Genomic DNA, 19,320 nt, shown 5'->3' on the forward strand with positions numbered 1-19,320 from the left:
AAGTTGCATGATAACTGCCAAAGGATATAATCAAAGGAGCAATGTCCTTACAGAAGAAAGAAAGCATGGGATCCAGACCTTAAGTGTAGAGTTTGGACCTAAATCAGGGCAGAGATACATTTTTCCTTAGTAATTAGAGAGAATGTTGTGTAGGTTCATATTATGAAGATTTGACTCTAGAAAAGGAAGTTTTACTTTGTTGACTTCTATTTTTTCAATAATATTTAAGGCATGGTAAAACTTTTAAAAAGTCACCTTCCAAAAGTCAACTCTGATAACACCTTTACCAATAAACCATCCCTGTCTGCCTGGTCTGGTTTAGGTAAATATTTTATTGATTCCAGATCGGCATATTTTCACTTCTATTATTTCTTAGAGCACATTATGATATATTGTCTCTCTCCCTATGATATATATGGTACCACTTAGGGACAGAAAATGTTTTTTGTTGTTTCTAGTATTTTCCATAATGCCTCATAATTGTCCACATTTGCTGAGTGAACAAATAAATAGAAGATGTAGACCAAGCATTACACAGAGGATTAAGCACTATGCCAAGCTTAGTTCACATCGGTAGGCTTCAAAATTTTTCTCAGGATAATTGAAACTAACTCATACAATCAGAGAAATACTTTTTTGAGTTATACGAAATCATAAAGAGTTACTGAAAGAGCAGACATTACCAAAAATTGGCCTGATTTACATTATCATGTTTTACAAAAATAATATACATCATGGTAAACAAAATAAAACAAATCAGAATTTATTTAAGTTTCAATAAGGGGAAAATGCCATGATCTGGATATTGAAAGCTAATTAGCTCTAAATGAAAAGACTATATAGTTTATGTCTTATATATTCTAAATCAATCTTTTGTTATTTCAATCTAGAAATTTGTTTTTATAAACTCTTACTAAAATCCTTAGAATTGAGATTCTATTTTCATGTATGTTATATTCATTAAAGGTATTAACATCTGGTCAAAATATTTTGTATACTCGAGGAGAGTATACTGGCAATGTTAAAATGCAAACCTTATTTAACTTTATAAATGATTCCTTATAACAGGAGTAGTAATGGGATATCAATCCATATATTGGTCTATTTTTATTTCTGTTGTGGGAATTAACTCATGTAAATTTTTTAATGTACATATTAACTGCAAAGTATTCCTCCCTAAATTTTACATAAATATAGTTTTGTCCAATAAGGTAAACTACTTTAAAATTTTTTACACGTAGAATAAAATATTATTTACTCAAGCTCCTATTTAGTCTAATATATATAGCTTATGAAAAATTATTTTTACATGCACATTTATATTCATTAATGCAGTATTGTTTCTACATTTATATTAACAAGCACACCTATAAAATAAACTATTTAGTTTTGAAAATTAGTTAGGTGTAGTTAATTCTGTATACTCAAAGTTTAATGTTTCAGTTTAGTGAAACATTATTAACTTGTCTAATTAATCTAGGTTTTAAACATTTCTCTGAGAATTTAAAGGTGGTCAGATGCAGTGAATTCTTTTGTGTCATACTGAATACACTATATGTTTTAGAAAACAATGTCTTTAGTCTTTTACAAAGTTCACATTCATTTGTACATTACTAGAGCTGAAAAAATAACCATTTAAAAACATGAATTTAGGGGCAAACACAGTAAGAAAATAATCTTTATTTTAATCTCTTTAATACATAACCTCATACATGAGTTGTGAAAAGATCAAGAAAGGTGATCCATCTATATATGGATAGAAACAATTCAAAATGAGTTAGACTTTTTTAAAAAAAATAGATATTTATCAAAAAAGAATGAAGATATATATATATATAGTATATATCTGATAACTCTCTTAGGTTAGGTTTCATCATTTGTAAAATGGCACAGTGATAGCAAACTTCATAAGATTCATTTAAGATGAAATCACATGATGTATGTATTAGCACTGTCCCTGATCACAGAAAACACTAAGTTAGCTAGTATGTTATCATCTACACAAGTAAAGGGAAGGGCAAATGTCAGGCATCAATTTCCTCCAATTATCTCGCCGAAGGTAAAATAAATTTTTAACAGTCACTTTCTTCTCTTCCTTCTGTGTGAGTAGATATTGCTGTAGTCCTAGACTTTGAGACATTTTAGCCCTTGTCAACTGGAAAAAACAAAGCACAATGGTAAGAGCTGTGAGGTGAGTTTTATTCAGTGTCTTACTGAGGACTATTGACCTGGAGACATCTTTTCAGATATCTTTGAGGAAATCCTCTGAAGACATAAGGGGAGAAGCCAGTATATATGTGATTTTAGCTAGGGGATACATGTAGTAAAGCATACATCTTGGCAAAAGGTTACTGCTAGTAATGTGGATCAGATATCCAATTAATGATTTTAGTGCTTTTCTATATATGGGAAGAGGCAAGAATGTGAGTTTATTAACATTTTTTTCTGAAATATATGTATATAACTATCTAAGGCTATATTTTGCTTGTTTTCCCAAAGCACAGAGTACTTTTTGTCCTGAATTCCTTTGATAGTGTACTGCAGTGTCTAATGACTTAATCCTTATAGAACCAGATGGTAAGTGACATTCCTTGTTAACACCCCGGGTAAAGAAAGTCCATTTAGGAAATAATCCACTGATCATATTGCCATGACTGATTGTTTTTCTGACTACACATGGTAGATAGTAAAGTCTGTAGCTATTGAGCTTCCATGTGAAACTTAACAACCTACAAATTGGAGTGAATACTTAAAGAACTTTATCTATTAAGGTTTGTGGCAGGCAGAATTATAAAATAGCCTCTGAGAGGTGTGAACACCCTTTATAATCGTCATCCATTAAGTGTAGGTGGGTCTGATTTAACCAAAGTGACCCCATTTTAAAAAAGTTCTAGAGATTAGAGAAAGAAGGAGATTCAAAGTATAAGAAAAAAGATGATGGAAGGGGCTGTGTGGCAAAGACCTGAGAGCGACATCTAACTGAGAGCAGATCCTGACCAACAGATAGCAAGAATACAGGGACCGGGCTTCCCTGGTGGCGCAGTGGTTAAGAATCTGCCTGCCAATGCAGGGGACACGGGTTCGAGCCCTGGTCTGGGAAGATCCCCCATGCCGCAGAGCAACTAAGCCTGTGAGCCACAACTACTGAGCCTGCGCATCTGGAGCCTGTGCTCCGCAACGGGAGAGGCCGCGACAGAGAGAGGCCCGCGCACCGCGATGAAGAGTGGCCCCCGCTCGCCGCAACTGGAGAAAGCCCTCGCACAGAAATGAAGACCCAACACAGCCAAAAATAAATATAAATAAATTAATTAATTAAAGAAACGTTAAAAAAAAAAAAAAGAATACAGGGACCTCAGTCATATAATTGTAAGAAAAAAAAAATTTTCCAACAACTTAAGGGAGCTTGGAAGTGGATATTTCCCTAGTTGGGTTTCCAGATAAGGACACATTCAGTCAACATCATGATTTAAGCCTTATGAGACCCTGAGCAGAAGACCCAGCTAAATTATGCAAAATTTCCATGGAAACTGTTTTGTTCCAGCTAACTTTTTGTAACTTGTTACACAACAATATAAAACAAATACAAGAGTACATGAGTGATTCTTTTAATTTAACATATAATTTGAGGACATCTGGAATGTATCAGGCACTGTCATAGATCCTGTTGTCTACAAAGGTTAAGACTTCTAATTTTGCCATTTTCTAACAATTTGGTAGAAAATAAATGAAAAGAATTATGAGACATCCCAGAAGGGGGTAAGAGAGACTTGGGAAGCAGGGTATTCTCAAAGACTATTTCCTGGGACTAGATGCCAGAGGAATGCTGTGGTGAGGAGGTACACTTCAACAGGAGGCCACATTGAGAAGTTTGCTCTTGAGCTCATTGCTCAGGAACCAACTTTGAACTGGGCTTGACTAATATCTTTTCCTTTGTGTGACAATCTGGAATTCACTGGATATATATGCTCTTTTTAATCCTATAAGGCAGTACTTTGCAAAGTGTTGCCCTTTATTTGCCCACCAAGCACTTTCTTTTGTACTGGTGAGGTAGCAGAGTAATTAGTTTAGTGGAAACTGTGCAGAGGGTCAGAGATCCTTCCCAGAAATTACAAAGACCAGGAAAGTTGTTAATATTAACAACAACAGGGTGAGTCTTGAAAGATATTGTTAAAGTATTTGTTGTCTAATTTAATGTGGAAAAAAATCACCTAAGATTTTGATAGTGAGGAAACTTCCCTGAGTTCCACACCAGACCTACTGAATCAAATTCTCTGGAAGTGGGGCCCAGCAAAGCTACATTGTTATCAAGTTCTTTAACAATGATTCTTTGCCATGCTATATTAGAGAAACAATGCCACAGAATTATCTTGTTCTTGCTAATGTGGATAACTTTCTTGGTCTTTGTTATTCCTTGGGATACCACATGATATCCACTTAGCTGATTGACCTGCTTCCTTCCTCAGGAGATTGAACTCTTATTCTGACTCAGTAGGACTGACTTAGGTCTGTTAAACTTTTTTTATCAGATGCCATTCAGTCATATCAAAATTTCTTTGATCCCCTGAAGAATGACCATTGCACACATTGCCTAATTGGACTGGAGAATGTTTATTAACTCTTAATAGGATACTACAACACAATGACAATATATCTCAGAAAGAGAAAGATTATTATATTAACAAAAGGACTTAGCTCTAAGAGAAAGAAAGAGACTGTCCTCATCTAAAGACATCATGCATAAAAGAAAAAAAAAAAAAAAAAAACAAGCTGATAGCAAAAGACAGAATATGGACTATCATCCTTTATTTCGTTTTTCTTCATGGAGAGCATCACTTCATATAACCCTCAATCTTACTTCAGAAACAATCTCCCATTGTTCCTATCAACAAAGTGGCTTTGTTCAGTGTTTCCTCATGATTGCATCTAGGTCATGCACTTTTGTCTAGAATACCAGAGAATTGATGCTGCATTCTTTCATTGCATCCTTCCATTGTGGCACATGATGTTGATTGGCCCCATTATTTGTAGACTTACTTTGATCATTTAGTGAAGATAGAATCTCTGGATACCTTCATTGTAAAGTTACATGTCTTCCCTTTGTAAATAATAAATAATTTATGAGGAAATATTTTGAGACTACATAAAATTCTGTTCCTCATCCCATCTTCTCCCACCATTTCAGCATCCATTGATGATTTTATCTTGTCTGAAGTTTTACTATGATGATTGCCAAATAGTGATTATCTGATTCCACCATTCTTTCTACATTTATTCGTTGGCATTTTATTGTAAGAAATAGTCTCTTCTGGTTATTTATTTACTTACTTATGCATTTTCTCATTTATGGATTCTTAATTCATTCAGTATGTTATGATCCATTATTTGTATTACATGTCTTCTGCTCAAATTGTTTCACATTTGGCTGTTAGGAATTCCTTTAATCTAACTCCTGTGTCCTTTTGTTATGTCCTCATCATTTCTGAGTGTTTCCCTACTTTCGGCAAAACAAGATGTTCTAGGTTCATCTTGTACTTTCCCTACCCCAAGCCTGCATCAGCCATTTTTCAAAAATCTCTGGGTTATTTTACTACAGAATGTAATCAGGGTGCAAGATCTATGCTCTAAGGGTGCTCATTGCTACTGCTGTGTTGCTTTTCAGAGACCTTCACAATGTACGGAACTATAACACAAACACATTTGCATCTATAAACATCCTTTTCTCTATCAAATTTAGATTTCTATCTCTAATACATTGAAATCCATGAGATTATGCCAATAACACAAATTCTAATGCAATACTACAGGGTTCATTCTAGATTTGCCTCTTTCAGTATTTATAACACTCTTTTCCAAAGGTAAGAAACCTGGATTCCATTGTACTCAACATAGTTCCTTATTTGCTTAACTTCCCTGCATGCAGGCAGAAAGCCACCAATAGGTTTTGAGGGGGCCCAAAAATAATTTTTGTGGTCCATATGTCTACATTAATAATATAATTTAAATTACTTAAAAAACTCAGGGGTACATGTAAAGTATAGAGACATATCAATGAAGATTTAGAAAAATGGGTGAAGGTTCATCTGTATTAGTTTATTGTCAAATCAGTGCATCAGATATTCTTCACATTGTCTAGACACTACCTCTTCCTGTTAAGATCCAAAACCAAGCTTTTCCTGTTCTTTATTGTCAAATGCACCATTCTTGGTTAATTTTTTATCTCCCAGGAAAAAAGAGCAATGTTGTTATTACTTAAAACAGGATTTTCTGAACCTGTTGTTATTGAAACAACATAGATGTTCTTGTTTCTGCAATGCCCTATTAATTCTTATTTATTGCTGATGGTGTAATTTCTCATGACACTGAATCATCCATCCTGCAGCTCATGAATATTGGTTTCCAATGACTCTCAAAGTTTGTTACCATATTTTATTGATAGTAACCATAAATGCAAGTCTTTACTCAGAGTGGGCAGGAAAAATATGAATGATATACATTTATTAGTCATGTGAAATTTTCCTTACAGAATTTTCCAGTAAAAATATAGTAGAGCAGTATATCCTAAAATCCTGTTTTCTCTTGAACTCTATGACCTGTTATCACTGAAATCTTAGAATGAAATCTCTTTCAATATTACCACATTCCCTGCCTTCCTGCCTTCCATACCATGCCAGCAAAAGGGAGGATAGGTGAGGGGTCTTGAAGAGAGCAAGAATGGTTCCTTTTGGACAAGAAATATCTATCTCTCATCCAGTATGTCTTAAGACCAATAGGGGAAAGCCTTACAGCACATCATTTAGCAGTAATAGTGCACAAAACTTGTTGATGGTCATGAATGCCTTTGCAGGAGATAGGCTGAGACTCTCCTGGAGGAATTCTTGACATGAAATGGCAATCTGTGAAGGGATACCAGTGGTGGAGGACTCTCTACAGACCTCAGATGTTGATTAGAGAGAGCACAGTGATCAGAAGGCAGAAGAGCAAGAGACAATGTACTGGCCACCTGTTTGGTTCAAGTGAGTGAAGTCTGTTGCCCAGAGTCCTGAAATCTCCTCAGTAATAAGGGTAGAACTCAGCACGTCAGTATCTTTCTCATGCATAAATCTCTCTCAATCCAGTTAGAAAAAATATGGCCTCATGGGATGAATTTTCTCACTAACTGCTTTCCTGAAACTATGGAGAAGCTAAGGGGACCAAGGAAGATCCCATAAGCATGAGTCCTTGTGGTTTTGGGGGTATCTGCTTTATCCCACATGGGACTGGGGAGAAATAGGTTAGAGAATGTCCCCAAAGGGAGAAACAAGGACAGTCGTGCATGATTCCTGGTCTAGACTTGGAGTATCCTTTCTGGATGATGCTGCAAAGAAAGACACTCCAAGGAGTTAGGCCTCTGAAATGCATGCCTTAGGCAGGGATTCTTCATACCCAGGTCTAGGGCATTCTGTGCAGCTATACTCCTAATCGCTCAAGGTCACTGATTGCTAAGATGTCCTCCTGCCTCAGGCTTGGCCACCTTCAGACTGTCTTTCCTGCTATGACACCTTCCCTGTGAGCTTCCCACTGCCCCTGAGCTGCCATCCTATCTCCATAGCTTTTAATTATTTTGAAATTTTTAATATCTAAGCTATATTCAAAATTTCTATTATAAATGCTGGTGTATGAAACTGAATATCATCTTACACAGATGTTGCAGTCGTCACTGATTATTTCCTTGAGGTATATTCGTGGAAATGAATTTGCTAGGTCAAAATATAAACTGTAAAGGTTAAGCAGATATTAAAAAAGGCTTGCATGATACCTATGAGGTTTAACTCAAAAAATATTTCAAGTATATTTTATGTTTAATCTATATATCTTTAACTTTATTTTCTGCTATTTGATATATCCTCTTTTTTATAGTTAATTATTTTTATTTGGCTTATTCTTTTTTACTGAATTTGTATTCCTGCTTGATTTTGCAGAAATGTTAGTAGTACTTGAATGATATATCAAATTCCACTGGAAATATTTGTAAAGCAAATGCCATCTGTGCTAGTAAGTCTGGCTTGAAAATGACTTTGCACCTAGTTCTAAGGGAGCCATAAAATAATCTCAAAGTTATATGGAAAAAAATTTCTCAATGAAAATAATTTGGAGAGAATAAAAATCCTAGAATCCTGCAGAAACTACTGTTAGAGGTAAATATTTCTAAAATATATATATTTATATATATCTATTGCATATAGTAAGTATGAGCACATCAATTTGAAATATATTTTAAAATCTGATATTCAAGCTTTATTATTCTAGTTAAGGATGTTATAATAAAATTTAGACCTTTTATAAAAATTTGGCTGATTTATGGTTATTTTATTTATCAAAAGTGAATTGTTCAAATGTAGGATATTGAGTGGTTCATTAATCACTTCTAAAAATGTCTCACATTCTGATACCAAAACCAGACAAAGATGTCACAAAAAAAGAAAGTTACAGGTCATAGATGCAAAAATTATCAACAAAATACTAGCAAACAGAAGCCAACAACACATTAAAAGTATCATGCACCATGATCAAGTGGGATTTATCCCAGATAAGCAAGGATTCTTCAAGATATGCAAATCAATGTGATACACCACATTAACAAACTGAAGAATAAAAACCATATGATCACCTGAATAGATGAAAAAAGCTTTTGACAAAATTCAACACCATTTCTGATAAAAACTCTCCAGAAAGTGGGCATAGAGGGAACCTAGCTCAACATAATAAATGTTATAATATGACAAACCCACGGCAAACATCATTTTCAATGATGAAAACCTGAAAACATTTCCTCTAAGATCAGAAACAATACCAGGGTGTCCACTCTCACCACTATTATTCAACACAGTTTTGGAAGTCCTAGCCATGGCAATCAGAGAAGAAAAAGAAATAAAAGGAACCCAAATTGGAAAAGAAGAAGAAAAACTGTCACTGTTTGCAGATGACATGATACTATACATAGAAAATCCTAAAGATGTTACAAGAAAACTACTAGAGTTCATCAGTAAATTTGGTATAGTTGCAGGAAAAACAACTAATACACAGAAATCTCTTGCATTCCTACACAGAAACAATGAAAGATCAGAAAGAGAAATTAAGGAAACAAATCCATTTACCATAACATCAAAAAGAATAAAATACCTAGGAATAAACCTACCTAAAGAGGCAAAAGAGCTGTACTTAGAAAACTATAAAATACTGATGAAAGAAATGAAAGATGACACAAACAGATGGAGAGACATATTATGTTCCTGGATTGGAAGAATCAATATTGTGAAAATGACTATACAGATTCAGTGCAATCCGTATCAATTTACCAATGGCATTTTTCACAGAATTAGAAGAAAAAAATTTACAATTTGTATGAAAACACAAAAGACTCCAGATAGCCAAAGCAAACTTGAGAGGAAAAAAAAAAAAAAAAAAACAGAGCTGGAGGAATCAGGCTCACTGACTTCAGACTATACTACAAAGTCACAGTCATCAAAACAGTATGGTGCTGGCACAAAAAGAGAAATATAGATAAATGGAACAGGATAGAAATTCAAGAGATAAACCCATGCACCTGTGGTCACCTAAACTATGACAAAGGAGGAAAGAATACCCAATGGAGAAAACTGGAAAGCTACATGTATAATAAATGGATGAAATTAGAACACTCCCTAAAACCATACACAAAAATAAGCTCAAAATGGATTAAAGACCTAAATGTAAGACTGGACACTATAAAATTCTTAGAGGAAAACATAGTCAGAGCACTCTCTGACATATATCGCGGCAAAATCTTTTTTGATTCACCTCCTATAGTAATGAAAATAAAAACAAAAATAAACAAATGGGACCTAATTAAATTTAAAACCCTTTGCACAACAAAGGAAAGCATAAATGAAATGAAAAAAAAGACACAGAATGGGAGAAAATATTTGCAAATGAAGCAAATGATGATGGATTAATCTCCAAAATATACAAACAGCTCAAGCACTCAATATCAAAAAAAAAAAATCCCAATCAAAAAATGGGTGGAAGATATAAATAGATATTTCTCCAAAGAAGACTTAGAGGTGGCAAAGAGGCACATGAAAAGATGCTCAACATCACTATTAGAGAAATGCAAATCAAAACTACAATGAGGTATCATCTCACACCAGTCAGAATGCTCATCATCAAAAAATCTACAAAAAACAAATGCTGAAGAGGGTGTGGAGAAAAGGGGACCTCCCCTCACTGTTGGTTGGAATGTAAATTAGTACAGCCACTATATAAAACAATATGGAAGTTCATCAAAAAAATAAAAATAAAGCTTCCATATGAACCAGTAATCCCACTCCTGGGCATATATCCGGAGTAAACCATAATTCAAAAAAACACACGCACCCCAACGTTCACTGCAGCACTAATTTACAAGAGCCAAGACATGGAAGTAACCTAAATGTCCATCAACAAAAAAGTGGATTAAGAACATGTGGTACATATACACAGTGGAATATTACTCAGCCATAAAATAGAATGTAATAATACCATTTGCAACAACATGGATGGACCTAGAGATTGTCATACTTAGTGAAGTAAGTCAGACTGAGAAAGACAAATATCATATGATATCACTTATATGTGGAATTGAAAAAAGATGGTACAAATAAACCTATTTACAAAACAGAAATAGAGTCACAGATGTAGAAAACAAAATTATGGTTACAACGTGAAAGGGTGCAGAGGGTGATAAATTGAGAGATTGGGATTGACATATACAGACACTACTATATATAAAATAGATAACTAATAAAAACCTACTGTATAGTACAGGAAACTCTAATGAATACTCTGTAATGATCTATACAGGAATAGAATCTAAAAAAGAGTGGAGTTTATATATATATATATAAAACTGATATATGACTGATATATATATATATATATATAACTGATTCACTTAGCTGTACAGTGGAAAGTAACACAACACTGTAAATCAACTATACTCCAATAAAAAATAATTAAAAATAAATGTGTCTAATGTTATTCCTTTTTATCACTAGACACAATTTATTGAATACCTTTTATCTATTTTTTGATCTATTACCCCCAGGGATACTTTTCTTTAGTCTTTTTTTTTTTTTTCATATCTAGTCAAATCATATTTCTTCTAATATTCATTGGATTGTATTTTTCTAAGATTAGAATCTATTTTGTTTCTTGGCTTAATTCAACTTTCCCCAGTTCAATTTAGAAATGATGCACATCACTTTATTAATATATTGAACATTATTCACTTTATTTTCAATACTTAATTGTATTTTTTGACTTTTGTTAAAGGAAGTTAAAAATTAAACCTTTGCCAGATCATGTTCTTAGTACTGTAAATGCTGTACTTAATGGGAGAGAGTTTGTGTCTAAATACACAGAAACAAATTTTAAAGACTAGTGACTTATACTTTAACACACACACACATAGGCAGAGGTTAGGGTACTCAGACAAACAAGGTAGGGAGTAGGAAATTAGATCACTGAATAAAGCCTAGAAACTCTAAGTTCCAGTGAAAAACTTACCAGTTCAGGGAACAAATAAGAAACTTTTTTTTTTTTCTAACGTGTTCTGGATGGAGAATATACTTTCCTGTGAGGAACTGGCATACAAACCATTTCCCATTTCCTGGTTAGTGGTTGAAATTTTATTAACTTAAAAGGAGTAGGAAACTAATTAGCCTGGAAGGTATGAGCACAGCACATTCCAAGGTGTAAGAAACCACACCACACTCCATCTGAACAAATTTCAGAAAACATATGAAGGTATTTCTGAATATACAATTAAGCATCTCCTTTATTATACTTTTTTTAATAGAAAGAGTAATCACGATCAGATTTGGAAAATAGTGGACCTTGGTTGATATATTTAAATCTTGCCTTAAATTCCTATTATAAGACTTCTGCTTCTGGTCAAGATGGAGTAAAGAAGAACAGCTGAACCCTTCCCACTGAAACAGCTAAAAACATACAAAATATATGAAATGATGGTTTACACAACACTGGGCAAAAAATGGTTAAGAAAATAATCCTTGAGACGCAGGAAACAACTTAGGATAGATCTTTGATTGCTTCAGCTTATTGAACTGAATAAGTTTCTAGGCTGTGGTACAAGGACAGGGAATTGCAGCAGTTCTTAGGGAACTCCCTGAACGGGAGATCTAGAACTGAGAGTCTGGGGAGTCTAAGGCTGCTAGAGTTTGTCGGACAGAGCACCAGAGAGGAGAAAGCTTCACAGAGTTCTGTAGAGGATTCCCTTCCAGTGTTCAGCTGTAGAATGACTGTGTATATCAGTGATGTGAAATTTGTATTGGGAGAAAACTTGAGGCTTAGAAAATAAACAGTATTGGAAAATAAAAGGATTAGAGAGAAGGCATGAACATAAGGCCTAGAATACTGCTTATGCCCCCCTGCCATACTGGAAAACCTAAGAGGAATCACACAAGACACACAGAAAGATGTATTTTAAGTAGCTGGGAACAATTAGCCTTGACTGAACTCTGCCCTAGTCCTCCCTTACGAATTTTAAACATAAGATCTGATAAAAATAAAATTATCTCAAAATAACTTAATTGCATTATAGAATAAATTCAAGAATATGAACAATGGAGTTGAATATCATATATTTTATGAAATACAAAATACTTTAATTCAAAATATTTAATGTAAAAATATCTAGCAACAAACAAGGTAAAATCCACTATGTCTGGCACCAATAAAAAATGTATCTGGCTTGCAAAGAAACAGGATAATATGACCCATAAGGAGGAGAAAAATCAATCAATTAAAACTCAAACTGAACTGACACAGATGTTAGATTAAAACATAGTCATATTAAAACAATTCTTATGACTGTACTCCATATGTTCAAAATATTACATAGAGACAGGGAACATAGAAAAAATGTCTAAAGTATTTCTACAGATAAAAACCGTAATGCATGAGCTAAAAATTTCAAAGGATGAGATTAATGGCATATGAGACACTACAGAAGAGATGATTAGTAAAGTTGAACGCATAGCAATAGAATCTATTTAAAATAAAACCCAAAGGAAACAGAAAACTAAGAATAATAAACAGAGCAGTGTAGGACAACTTCAAACAATCTAATTTATGTGCAGTTGGAGTCCCTGAAAGAGAGAGAGGAGGACAGAAATAATATTTGAACAAATAATGGCAAAAATTATTCCACATTTGACAAAAACTATAGCTCCACAGATCTAAGAAGTTCAATGAAACTCAAACACAAAAAAACATAAATAAAATGACATCAAGGTGCATCGTAATCAAACTGGTCAAAACCAACAATAAAGAGAAAATTTTCCTTAAAAGCATTCAGAGGGAAAAAAAGAAAAAGACGTTACATATAGACGAACAAAGATGATGAAGACAACAGATTTCCCATAGGAAGTAATGCAAGAGACAAGACAGTGAAATCACTTCTTTAGAGTAACAGGGGAAAAATACTGTCTGATTAGAATTCTGTGAAAATATCTTTCAAAAACACAAGTGAAATAAAAATGTTTCCAGTCATAAAAAAAAAAAAAGTTGAAAGAATTCATCACCAACAGAAGTACACTATAGGAAATGCTTTTTAAAAAATCATCAGACAGGACAGATATGATACAGGATGGAAATATGGGTTTACTTAAAGGAATAAAAAACACCGGGAATGGTCTTGTTTCCCCCATCTTTTCCCTAAGCAACTTGAGATTGCCAAAGGTCTGCTTGGCTATGTAATCTCTCAACCACCTGTTTGGGAATAGTGGAGCTGAATATTAGTCTCATCTCTCCACACTCCCCCTCTCCTCAGGATTTTACCTCTCTATGTCCTTACTGCCTTGTTATCATCAAAAATACTTTCAAGCGCATTTAATATTTTATTCATCTTTTTAGTTTGCAACAAGATATTTGGATTATATAAAGTTTGATTTACTGAAAATAAAATTTTAAATATTCACTATTCTTCTTTATAGTTCTTTGCACATAAATATGTTAATGAATTTTATATAATGCATGATCATATGTGAATTTGATGACTTTTTAAAAGCTGTTTCACCATTGAGTATGATGTTAGCTGTGGGTCTGTCATATAAGGTCTTTATTATGTTGAGATATGATCCCTCTAGGCCCACTTTTATCATAAAACTATGTTGAATTTTATCAAAAGCTTTTTCTGCATCTATTGAGATGATCATTTGGTTTTTAATTCTTCAATTTGTTAATGTGGTATATCACACTGATTTGTGGATATTGAAAAATCCTTGCATCCCCGGGATAAATCCCACTTGATCATGGTGCATGTTCCTTTTAATATATTATTGGATTAAGTTTGCTAATATTCTGTTAAGGATTTTTACATATATGTTCATCATATGATATTACTTACATGTGAAATCTAAAAAATACATGGTGCATGATCCTTTTAATATATTGTTGGATTAAGTTTGCTAATATTTTGTTAAGGATTTTTGCATCTATGTTCATCATATGATATTACTTATATGTGTAATCTAAAAAAATACAAATGAACTTATTTACAAAAAGAAAGAGACTCATAGACATAGAAAACAAAGTTATGGTCACCAAAGCGGAAAGGGGGGTGGGGAAGGACAGATTAGGAGGTTGGAATTAACATATATACACTACTATATATAAAATAGATGACCAGCAAGGATCTGCCATATAGCACAATGAACTATACTCAATCTTTTATAGTAACCTATAAGGGAAAAGAATCTGAAAAACAATATATATATATATTTGAAAAAGAATATATATGTATATATATATTATAACTGAATCACTGTTCAATATACTAGAAACTAACATGATATTGTAAATCAAATATATTTCAATAAAAATTTAAAGATAAAAAAGGTGCTTCATGTCTTTACAAAGTCTCAAATTTAAATATTATTTGCAACTGTTTCATAAAGTTATCTAATATAAAAACTAAAAAAGTAAGCAATAACTGTAACTGCTGAAATTCCTTAGGAAACAAAACATACTTTTAGATATCCTCATTAGAAATGATATATTTGTAAGTATACATCTTTGATAATCTTAGTGAAAATTGCATATATTGAAACTTTAATAAATAATTTTATTTCTGTATAAAAAGATCATGTATGCTCTTCTTTTCTCTTATGAATGCACACCTGGGATAAGCCTTACTTTTTTATTTATTAGAACATGCAAATATTCACACTTTCATTAGCCATGAAAGATAGTAAAATGTAGTAAAAAGAGTTTTAAACCAGAAAAACATATGAGCTAATTATGAATCTGGGATTAAGGACATCTGCTTGTGGATACTAAGCCTTTCTACTCCTCAGTTCCCTTGTCAGTAAAAGGGGAGGAAATAATATTTAACTTGTACATTTGTGATAATAATTTAAAAGGATTTCGGTAAAGTACCTGGTATATGATAGGCACATGGTATATGATAGCTAATTAGTATAAGCTTGGAGCTAGCTATAATGCACATTCTATGTCTCTATACAGATGATTGATAACATTTAGCAACTCTAAATAACAGAGCATGAGTGAATTGTGTCATTACTTTATTCATTCATTCATTTTGAATGCCAACCACATTCAACATCAAGCCCATTTCAATCCCTGGGATGTTTAATATTTCCTGTGTCTGAAATGTTCTTCCCCAGAAATTCACATCCTTAAATAGTAGTATCACTGTTATTCTCTATCCCGTTACCCTGTTTGCCACTACCTGACACTGTATTACTTATATTTACTTATCTCTATTATATGTTTTCACCATGAAGATGTAAGATTTACAAGGGCCAGAACTTGTTTATTTTGTTTATGGTTTGCCATTGAGTACCTTGAATTGTGTCAAAGGAACTACATATGTTTATAAATATTTTTGAATAGATGAATTATAAACTATTTATGCCCTTATCATAAAAAAATTTTTATAATATTATTCAATGGTGGAATATTGCTTTGTGTTTAAGGCTATACTATAGCTTATGTTTGTTTAACTAACCATTTCAAGTAATGTGGAAGAAAAAATTCATGTACATAAATGTTATTGTCTACGTCAGCTTCTTTTTTTTTTATTTTTTTTTATTTTTTCAGTGACTTCAGTCGCTAATAGAGGAAAATTTATTCAAAAGTCGAAAATATTTACTTAATTCCAGTACTATGTTGAACAGATGTGATGAAAGCTGGTGTCCTTGTATTCTTCTTGATCTTAGAAGGAAAATTTTCTGCCTTTCAACCTTATGTATGATGTTAGCTGTAGGCTTTTCATATATGGGCTTTATTTTTTTTTTTTTTTTTTTTTTTTTTTAAGATTATTACTAGTCAGATATATTCTTTTTTTTTTTTTTTTATTTCACACACACACACACTGTATTTTATTTTTACAAGAGATAAATCGACTGACACCAAGCATTGTACATGGATGACCACAACAAAAGCAACAATGATTGCAATTACCAAACATGAAACACACTCATACTATGTCATAGTATTGACATTCAGTCCAGTAATCCTCCACTGTAACAGCTCCTTTACTTTGCAGTGAAAATTGATTTGTATATTCTTTGCCTCTGAGTCCTTGTGGAATTTTTTTTTTTTTTTTTTAAATTCAGACAGAAAGTCACAAAAATTATACTCATCCTCATCAGTTCACTCAGTCCCATGTAATTAATTTTTTTTTTTCATCTTGATCTTTTGTTAGCACTTTTATGAGTTCATCAGTTTTTCATTAGAGTTCTGAAAATGCTTATTCATTCAGTTCAGCAGTACAGTCCGTTACCAGAAACCTGTACTTGTCAGAGTCTTTTCCATGTATTTCTTGAAGATGAAACCCTTTTATAGGAACATATTTGCAAAATCATCAGAGTACACCCAGAACTGTCTGTAAATGACAAAAGACTTAAAAATGACCACGGTTAAAGATTTGATGACAGTTCATAATAATGCAGTTGACAAGAAAATTAGTTATTTCTGAGATATACATTTTAAAGTAATAAATAGGATTATTACTTATAACATTATACCAGAACATATAAGATTTTTAGAAATTTCATGTGATGTCTGAAACATTTATATTAACATATTTCCATACATATTTCCATACAAGTACAAATATAAGATTTTTAGAAATTTCATGTAATGTCTGAAACATTTATATTAACATATTTCCATACATATTTCCATACAAATACAAATATGATTTTTAGAAATTTCATGTAATGTCTGAAACATTTATATTAACATATTTCCATACATATTTCCATACAAATACAAATATAAGATTTTTAGAAATTTCATGTAATGTCTGAAACATTTATAATAACATGTTTCCATACAAATAACCCAATGAAAGTTTAGTATTAGTTGTTTTGTTTGTTTTTTTATACTGCAGGTTCTTATTAGGCATCAGTTTTATACACATCAGTGTATACATGTCAATCCCAATCGCCCAATTCAGCACACCACCATCCCCACCCCACCGCAGTTTTCCCCCCTTGGTGTCCATATGTCCATTCTCTACATCTGTGTCTCAACTTCTGCCCTGCAAACTGGCTCATCTGTACCATTTTTCTAGGTTCCGCATACATGCATTAATATACGATATTTGTTTTTCTCTTTCTGACTTACTTCACTCTGTATGACAGTCTCTAGATCCATCCACGTCTCAACAAATGACTCAATTTCGTTCCTTTTTATGGCTGAGTAATATTCCATTGTATATATGTACCACATCTTCTTTATCCATTCGTCTGTTGATGGGCATTTAGGTTGCTTCCATGACCTGGCTATTGTAAATAGTGCTGCAATGAACATTCGGGTGCATGTGTCTTTCTGAATTACGGTTTTCTCTGGGTATATGCCCAGTAGTGGGATTGCTGGGTCATATGGTAATTCTATTTTTAGTTTTTTAAGGAACCTCCATATTGTTCTCCATAGTGGCTGTATCAATTTACATTCCCACCAACAGTGCAAGAGGGTTCCCTTTTCACCACACCCTCTCCAGCATTTGTTGTTTGTAGATTTTCTGATGATGCCCATTCTAACAGGAGTGAGGTGATACCTCATTGTAGTTTTGATTTGCATTTCTCTAATAATTAGTGATGTTGAGCATCTTTTCATGTGCTTCGTGGCCATCTGTATGTCTTCTTTGGAGAAATGTCTATTTAGGTCTTCTGCCCATTTTTGGATTGGGGTGTTTGTTTCTTTGATATTGAGCTGAATGAGCTGTTTATATATTTTGGAGATTAATCCTTTGTCCGTTGATTCATTTGCAAATATTTTCTCCCATTCTGAGGGTTGTCTTTTCATCTTGTTTATGGTTTCCTTTGCTGTGCAAAAGCTTTGAAGTTTCATTAGGTCCCACTTGTTTATTTTTGTTTTTATTTCCATTACTCTAGGAGGTGGATCAAAAAAGATCTTGCTGTGATTTATGTCAAAGAGTGTTCTTCCTATGTTTTCCTCTAAGAGTTTTATAGTGTCCAGTCTTATATTTAGGTCTCTAATCCATTTTGAGTTTATTTTTGTGTATGGTGTTAGGGAGTATTCTAATTTCATTCTTTTACATGTAGCTGTCCAGTTTTCCCAGCACCACTTATTGAAGAGACTGTCTTTTCTCCATTGTATATCTTTGCCTCCTTTGTCATAGATTAGTTGACCATAGGTGCGTGGGTTAATCTCTGGGCTTTCTATCTTGTTCCATTGATCTATGTTTCTGTTTTTGTGCCAGTAACATATTGTCTTGATTACTGTAGCTTTGTAGTATAGTCTGAAGTCAGGGAGTCTGATTCCTCCAGCTCCATTTTTTTGCCTCAAGACTGCTTTGCCTATTCGGGGTCTTTTGTGTCTCCATACAAATTTTAAGATGATTTGTTCTAGCTCCGTAAAAAATGCCATTGGTAATTTGATAGGGATTGCATTGAATCTGTAGATTGCTTTGGGTAGTATACTCATTTTCACAATGTTGATTCTTCCAATCCAAGAACATGGTATATCTCTCCATCTGTTGGTATCATCTTTAATTTCTTTCATCAGTGTCTTATAGTTTTCTGCATACAGGTCTTTTGTCTCCCTAGGTAGATTTATTCCTAGGTATTTTATTCTTTTTGTTGCAATGGTAAATGGGAGTGTTTCCATAATTTCTCTTTCAGATTTTTCATCATTAGTGTATAGGAATGCAAGAGATTTCTGTGCATTAATTTTGTATCCTGCAACTTTACCATATTCATTAATTAGCTCTAGCAGTTTTCTGGTGGCAGTTTTAGGATTCTCTATGTA

Source organism: Balaenoptera ricei, chromosome 8, assembly GCF_028023285.1.
Source record: "Balaenoptera ricei isolate mBalRic1 chromosome 8, mBalRic1.hap2, whole genome shotgun sequence".
NCBI lineage: Eukaryota > Metazoa > Chordata > Mammalia > Artiodactyla > Balaenopteridae > Balaenoptera > Balaenoptera ricei.